General features: G+C 41.6%; 1 protein-coding gene across 7 annotated transcripts in view; it reads right to left on the bottom strand.

Annotated features, from left to right (window-relative positions):
• The window catches only part of DENND4A (DENN domain containing 4A), a 146,384-nt gene extending 143,024 nt beyond the window's left edge, over positions 1–3,360 (bottom strand). For 4 of the 7 annotated variants that reach the window (XR_008618573.1, XM_028494973.2, XM_024128848.3 and 1 more), the window contains exon 1: positions 3,190–3,356. The gene's annotated coding sequence lies outside the window, so the exon portion shown is untranslated. Of the gene's footprint in view, positions 1–3,189 lie in introns of all 7 variants that reach the window. The other 3 variants (XM_024128847.3, XM_024128849.3, XM_028494974.2) reach the window with 3 other exon arrangements.
• Positions 3,361–7,579: the final 4,219 nt, after the last annotated feature.

Here is a 7,579-nt window from a genome sequence, read left to right on the forward strand (position 1 = left end):
AGGTTAGAAACTATGTTTCATTCATTCACCTTTGTACACTCAGTGACTAGCAAAGTACCTGGCACCTCATAAACATTCACAAACTGCTGACTGATGAGGTAATGAGGAAAAGACTTGAGTCAAGCAGTCCATCAATAGGTGGCACTGGCAACACAGAACGGTTAGGGTGTAAGACACAAACAGAAAAGAGGTTGGAGAGTAACGATGTGCATTAACAGGAGCATCCACATATGGAAAACTATTACCAGGCTGGTGCTGGTAGCTAGGAGAATGCCTTCACCTGTATTATTGGCTGTTTCCATTATTGTGTATATTGCATAAGCACCGTATTTTCAGTTAGTTTGGCTAATAATGAATCATAAGGTAGTTTCTCTGTTGGGGCAGTGGTTATGTGGGATTTTCAGGATTTTCTCCTATGACTCTTGAAAATATTTTAATGTCATTTTAGTGATTACTAGAGTAATACTATTCAGAAGACAGAACAAAGTACAAACACTAAAATAGAAGTTACCTATAATCCTATCATCCAGAGATAATGTCTTTTAATATTTTATGTACTTCCTGCCAATCATTTTGCCATATATGTGATATATTATAAGTAATAACATAGTAATTCCTTATATTCTGATTTTTATCTCAAGATTATATTGTGCTTTCTCATGTTAGTAAATATTTTTAATATGACTTTTAATAACTGCATTTACCACATAGATTAACCATCATTAATTTCACTAATCCTCTACTATATGGCATTTTAACTATTACAAATTTTTCACTATTATAGTAACAACTATATAAATTAATCCTTTCTTATGTATAAAGTTCTACACTGCTATTGTAGAATTCAAAGTGGTAATTATGATACACAGTAATAAGTAATAAAGTAATAAGTAATAGAGCATGGAGTGCTTGACTTCCGCCAACCCACAAATTCTACTGAGCAATAATCAGTAGGACACTGAACAAACAAACAAGAAAGGAAGAAATTTTATCAAGTTTTCTTCATTCTCTTCTTCTACACCTTGTGGGAAGGAGGAAAAAGTCCTGAAAGGTAAGTCTCTGATATCAGAGGACAAGAACAGCAAGCCAATCTTCCTGCTACAGCCACTTCTGTTTTCCACTTAGAATAAGAAGCCATCAATTTAAATAGGAATAAACAAGATTTATAATATATCAAACATCTCTGTATTGGTGCTTAAATCTACGTTTTTATAGTAAGTAGACTGCTTAGAAAAATTCTGCAAACAGAAAAGATAATGTAACTAATATATCACTCAGTGAGAACACAGTTTTCTTTTACAATTCCTCCATGATTTTTATTATTTTTTGAATGAATTAGAAAATGTCATGTACTCTAGTTCTTCCTTCTTATAGCCTCCCAATTATTCCAAATTTTATTCAAGCTGCCACAAATAGGTCAACAGCTCCAGGAGCTTAAGAATCAATAACTATTTAAGCCAGTAGTAATTCATGTGGAAAAGCTCAGAACAAATCAGCATCAGCTTCCTGGCTCTCTTGTACAAACAGAAAATTTATATCGCTTCACCAATTTTCAAAAGTGTAAATTTGTGTACATAAATTTAAAACTCAGGCCAAATTTTACTTACATTTATTCCCAGTACTGGGCTGCTGTCAAGATCAATTAACTTTCCTAACAAGTACATTCTTATAAAACACACAATGAAGTTAAGTCTATGTTTAATCATTCAGAAAAAGAAAATTATGTAACATATAGTATGTACAATAATGATGATGATGATAATATATACTATTCTGGACTCCTACTGAGAGCTGCAGTTCAAAGGGAGAATGTGAAAATGAGGTAAAAGTTACCAAAAATGTTTAATTCTGGACAAAGTTCCCGTATAAGCGGCCAAATACAATCTTTTGTTTCATTATAAGTTCAAACGGGGTTCAAATAGCTCAGAAATTATGTATACTTAGGTTTTCAAAGGCTGAAATCCCAGTATCTACTCTAAACATAAAACTGTATAACTTGCCCAAGAGTCCTTACTTACTACCCAATCTTAGGTCCCCCGGAGACTACTTTTTACAATAATCTCAAATGTACTACAATAGATTAGTGTAACCTGGGTTACGCTGTTTACAGGTGTCTCCGCCTCCTTCCCCAGAGAGAAGAGGTAGACTAGGGCAAGCAGAAAATAGAAAGAGACCATATACACCAAACAACAGCTTGTAATCTTGTAAAATTGCTTCTTTTAAACTTGGACTATTATTTTCATTAACGGATAATATTTTTAAAGAATAACATATTCACGTAGTAATACAATTTCTGCCCTCACGGGTCTCTAGCTAGCTGACACGCGTTTTCTCCTCAGATAAATACATGCCTGTTGACTGATGCCTATCCTGCTGCTGCAAACAAGAAATAACTGTCCTATAAGACAAAAACCCTTCTCTAAGGCTCCAGGCGTAACCATACGTTTGAATTAAAAGCACGCTGGAACAATAACAAAAATCTTCCAGCACATTTGTCATTTAAAAGTACGATAATGAAAAGCTGTCGCTGCGACCCAGTTTTAGGTCACAAGCTTTTTTTCCCTACCCCCCCCAGAAAGCGGTAAACTTCAAAGGGAACAGTGGCGACCAGTAATTGTTTACCGTCTCCCGCCCCCGCCCCCCCAAAAAGACTGGGAAAAAACCCCAAACTGGACAAGTTGGACGTTGAGCAGGTTCACGCTGGCCGGAGTAGGCTAGGCAGACCTCCGGGAGGTAAATCGGGCCTCTGGGGGCCAGCCAGGATCCAGCTGCCGCCTGTCTAAAACAGCGAGCAGGTGGGATTCCGGGAGGCCACCTCCGTCTTACGTAACGGGCTTGTCAAAATCCCAGCTCCAGGACCTCCCCTCTCACCGCCCCCGCCCCCACCCCCAGCTCCTAACAAGAGCCCCAGGCCAGCCCGGAATAGAAAATCCAGAATGAAAATACAGGAGTCCCCCCAGCATCCGACGCAGAGGCGCGGGTGGTACTCTCAGCACCGCCGCGCCATCCGGAGCAGACCCAGCTCTCGGAGGACGGCCAGGCTCCGAGAAGTCCCCGGGCGGAGGTCGCGGCCATCCACGCGCATCTCCGAGCCCAGCCGGCCCCGCTCCTGTGCCCGCGGCTGACACCGCTCCGGGCAGTGACAGCTCCACATGCCACCGCAGTCCGCGCTGCCGCCCCCACACTCACCTCACCGCTGGCTCCCTCGCGAGCAGCTGGTCGAGCTTGGAGAGCGGTACCGCGTCGACTCACCAGCTGCGGCGGGACACGAGAGGCTGAATGCCGCGGGGCTCCGAACCCGCTTAGCTCATCCCCAGCCCGGCGCTCCGCCCTGCGCGGCACCCTCGCCCGCCCAGGCCTGCCGTCTCAGTCAGACGGGACTCCCCCTCCCCTCGCGGCCGCCGCTGCCTCCGCCTCCTTCTCTGGTTCCAGCCGCCGCGGCCGCCGCCGCTGCGACCGGCGCCATCTTGACAGTGACGGAGTGGGCGGAGGCGGGGATCGCGGCCTGTGAGCGCCAATAGAGGGCCAGGCCCTTGCCCGAGGGGGCAGGACAGGGACAGGTTGAGGGTCGCGGGGTCCTAGCGCCCGATACGTCTATGGGCGTAGAAGGTGGGCGGAGCTGAGGGGCGTTCTCTCTTGACGCGCGGTAGAGTTGGGGAAGTGCGCCGTGGTTCCCCGTCGCGTTGGGAGATCCGGACCCCTAGGCGAGCGTGGGCGGCATACACCTTCCCTTCCCCTTTCACCACCCCGAGGGTCAGGGATCTGTCATGGGCCTACTGACCTGTTTCCTCGTTCCTCCCCAGCCGTCCCAGGAGTCCTGACATTGGCTAGCCAGAGCTCGTCGCGTCTGCCTGAAAGGCCGCTCCTCTACCAAGAGCACTCAAATTCCCCAAGAAACCCCCTGAGGAGTTAGCAACCACCTCTAGTACGTTTCTGTCCCAAGATACTGAAGGTCAGGTAAAATGGGGAATTCAGGAGGGTTCTCTGAAAAGTACGTTGATAAAACACCTATTGTTGACTGAAGGGGTGTAGATTACATTGGATTAATGGGATATGGCCTACTTACACCTGGCTGTGGTTCCACCATCAGTGGCTGTTGGCAAGTTGCCTCTGAAAAATGAGGATAATAAAGGCTGATTACTGCTACAGGGTTGCTTTGAAGGTTAAATGCTATAATATATGTGAAGTGTTTAGCATAGAACCTGAAAGTACTCAATGAATGTTAGATATTATTACATGGACAAATGAAGGAAGAAATAGGACCCTAAAAGGTTTCAAGTCACCTCTCCTAAATTGTGCAGAATAGGCTTTAATCCCTTGTACTAACCAGGTTTACAGCTGGCTGATTACTGCTACAGGGTTGCTTTGAAGGTTAAATGCTATAATATATGTGAAGTGTTTAGCATAGAACCTGAAAGTACTCAATGAATGTTAGATATTATTACATGGACAAAAATAGGCTTTAATCCCTTGTACTAACCAGGTTTACAGCTCTATTTCCTATCTCCACTTCTTTCATTGTATTCAGTCAGTCAACAAACATTCACCGAAACTGAAACAGACACTGAGGGGACACACTGGTGAGGGAAACAGAAAAGGTCTGCCTTCATGGAGCTGACAGTCTAGTGGGAAAAAGAGGGACAAAAGTACTTCATCACATTTTGAGGGAAACATGCTATACATGTTATGAACAGAAATCTGGGAGAGCAAATACCAGGATAGCTTAAAAAAACGGAGTGGTCAAGAAAGGCCCATCTGAGGGATGAGAAGGATCCAGTAGAGAAATGCCCTGGGGAATTGTTTAAGGCAGAGGAAACGGCTGTGCAAAGGAGGGAACTTGGCTGTTGGAACTAAGTGGAGTCCATGGTGCTGGGGAATCCATGGTGCAAGGACAAGCCTGCCCTGAGATTGGAGAGGTGAGTGTGTAAGCAAGTGAGGGCCCATTCCCCCAGGCCCTAAGAAGACATAAAAACAAGATTAGATTTTATTGTAATTGCTACTGAAAGCTATTGAAGAGTAAGGGATGCCTGTTAGAGGAGGGAATTGGGAACAGTGATGTTTGGGGTATGACATCATATCTATATTTCAGGCAATATATGGGCCAAAGAACTGGATTTAAGGTAAAACAAAACAAAAAAACCTGGGGTTGAGCCTCTTCAACACTAAATTGTTCAAATTATATGTTCTGATCTTCAGTTTCCTTATTGATAAAAAAAAGTGAGCATCACATAAGACTGTATACAGAAAAATGCTACTTTCACTGAAAATTATTTAATAATGTAATTTCTTACTAAGTGTTTTGTATGTCATGTACAGTTGCCTAATCAGTGCTATTTGATAAGTACATTTACTGGTTTATTTAATTGATTACAAGTAGTAATCCAAATCGGTGATTCTTACTCATTTTTGCACAGAGTGCTACTAAAGAAAAGAATATGAACTGTTTGAAATGTGTAGTTTACTGATGCTGTAGTTCCAAATGTGTTAACTGCTTAGCCCTGCACTTTCTCATGAAGTTTGATATCAAGCCATGAACTTTTCAAAAGCATTTTCATTGTGGTAAAATATACAAAACATAATATTTACCATTTTAACTGTTTTCAAGTGTACAGTTCAGTGGCGTTAAGTACATTGTGTGTAACCAACACTACTGCCCATTTCCAGAACTTTTTCATCATCCCAAACTGAAACTCTGGACCCAGTAAATTATAACTCCTATTCTACTTTCTAAGACATGTATCTTTTTTTTTTTTAACATCTTTATTGGAGTATACTTGCTTTACAATGGTGTGTTAGTTTCTGCTGTATAACAAAGTGAATCAGCTATACGTATACATATATCCCCATATCTAAGACATGTATCTTTGAAAGGTATCTGGTGAGTTACCCCAACACCCAAAAAAAACACAAAATGGCAGTGGCCTTGGTGATCAGTAGGATTGTTTGCTCCCAATGAAGGGTTTAATGGACCATACCATATAAGTTTATTATGATGATTATTTTTCTTTGGCCTCGCCCCACGACTTGTGGGATCTTAGTTTCCCAACCAGGGATTGAACCCTGGCCCATGGCAGTGAAAGCACCAAGTCTTAAACACTGGACCGCCGGGGAATTCCCCCATATAAGTTTAGAAACCACCACCCAAAAAATAAGAGGAAGAAATAAGTTAAGTTTTTAGCTCAGATGGCTAACATATCATACTACTAATGAGGAATACTAATATAGGATCAGTTAATTTTTAGCACTGAAAAGCTGTTCCGTGACCATAAAATGTGCTCTATAGTCTTGTAAATGTGTGCTCCAAGATGACCCAAACAACCTGCCCCTCTATGTATAACTACTCTAAATGCGTATTTTTTTAATGCTGTTAATTTTCATTAAAAAATAAGTGATTCCAGCTCTGGGTAAATTTAATTTTAAGAAGTACTCTTCTGTGAAGAATGGATTAGAAAAGGGCAAGAGAGAAGGAAGCCTATTTTTGCCACATTTCAGATAACCCAGTGTTCCATAAAGTTCAAAAGATCAAGATCTTGACCTGAAAATACTGAGGTGACCACTGTTTTTGTATTTTTAAGCACATCCTACTTGCAGCATTTTAACTCCACTAAACAAAAAGTTAAATCTCTTTTCCAGGCCAGACCCTTCCTCCCCGCTGCCCGTTATCATTCACAGTGTTCTTATCCCCAATGTGAGGATATGGCTGTAGGCCAGTCAGTGATTACAAGCGAGAGGTTATAGCATAGAGGCTCAAGAGGGAACTTTTGGGGATGATGGATATCTAGATCACTATCCAGATTGTAGTGTTGGTTTCACAGATGTGTACATACATCAAACTTAACAAGTTGCACACTTTAAACATGTAGTCCAGTATATGTCAATTATTTCACAATAAAGCTGTAAAAAAAAATTAGAAGTCCAATTGGGAACTTCCCATTCTTTCCCCACTGGACACAGATTTAGCCTTTTATTGGTTTTAATTGTTGTGAGATCTATCGGGTCAGTCCCTCTTTGAGGAGTAGCTTGGTGTATCAAACATTTGACTAACAACAAAAAGCACTCTTTTAACTGGCAAACGAATTCATATATTTTCATCTATATTACAGAATACCAATTAAAATACTATAGACATATAATTGCAAGCATAGTTTACAGAATGGAATTCTAAAAAGTTTCAAAAGTTGAAAAGTTTTGAAGTGTTTTTTTCTTAATCAAAGATAACACTTTCTGAAAGAACATACTAAAAAGCAGTAGAAAAACAATAAGCAGTATTTGACTACATGCTCAGGAAATGCTTCTAAGTACCTCACCTCCCTTAACAGTCATATAAGGAGTCCTTTCAGCATATGTCAGTATAGTCACAGTTAAACAAACTTGAACCCTAAATGTGATTTAGTCAAGGGAGTCTAACAATGCAGTCATGGCCAGATGGAAAAGTGTGGCTTAGAAGTTTGGGACCCATGCCATTTCTGAAATTATGTCATCTTTTACACCTGGAACTCTATCTGGCTATTTCTTAGAAATTTTTTTTTTTTTTTTTTGCGGTATGCGGGCCTCTCACTGTTGTGGCCTCTCCCGTTGC

Source organism: Physeter macrocephalus, chromosome 11 (genome assembly GCF_002837175.3).
Source record: "Physeter macrocephalus isolate SW-GA chromosome 11, ASM283717v5, whole genome shotgun sequence".
Taxonomy (NCBI): domain Eukaryota; kingdom Metazoa; phylum Chordata; class Mammalia; order Artiodactyla; family Physeteridae; genus Physeter; species Physeter macrocephalus.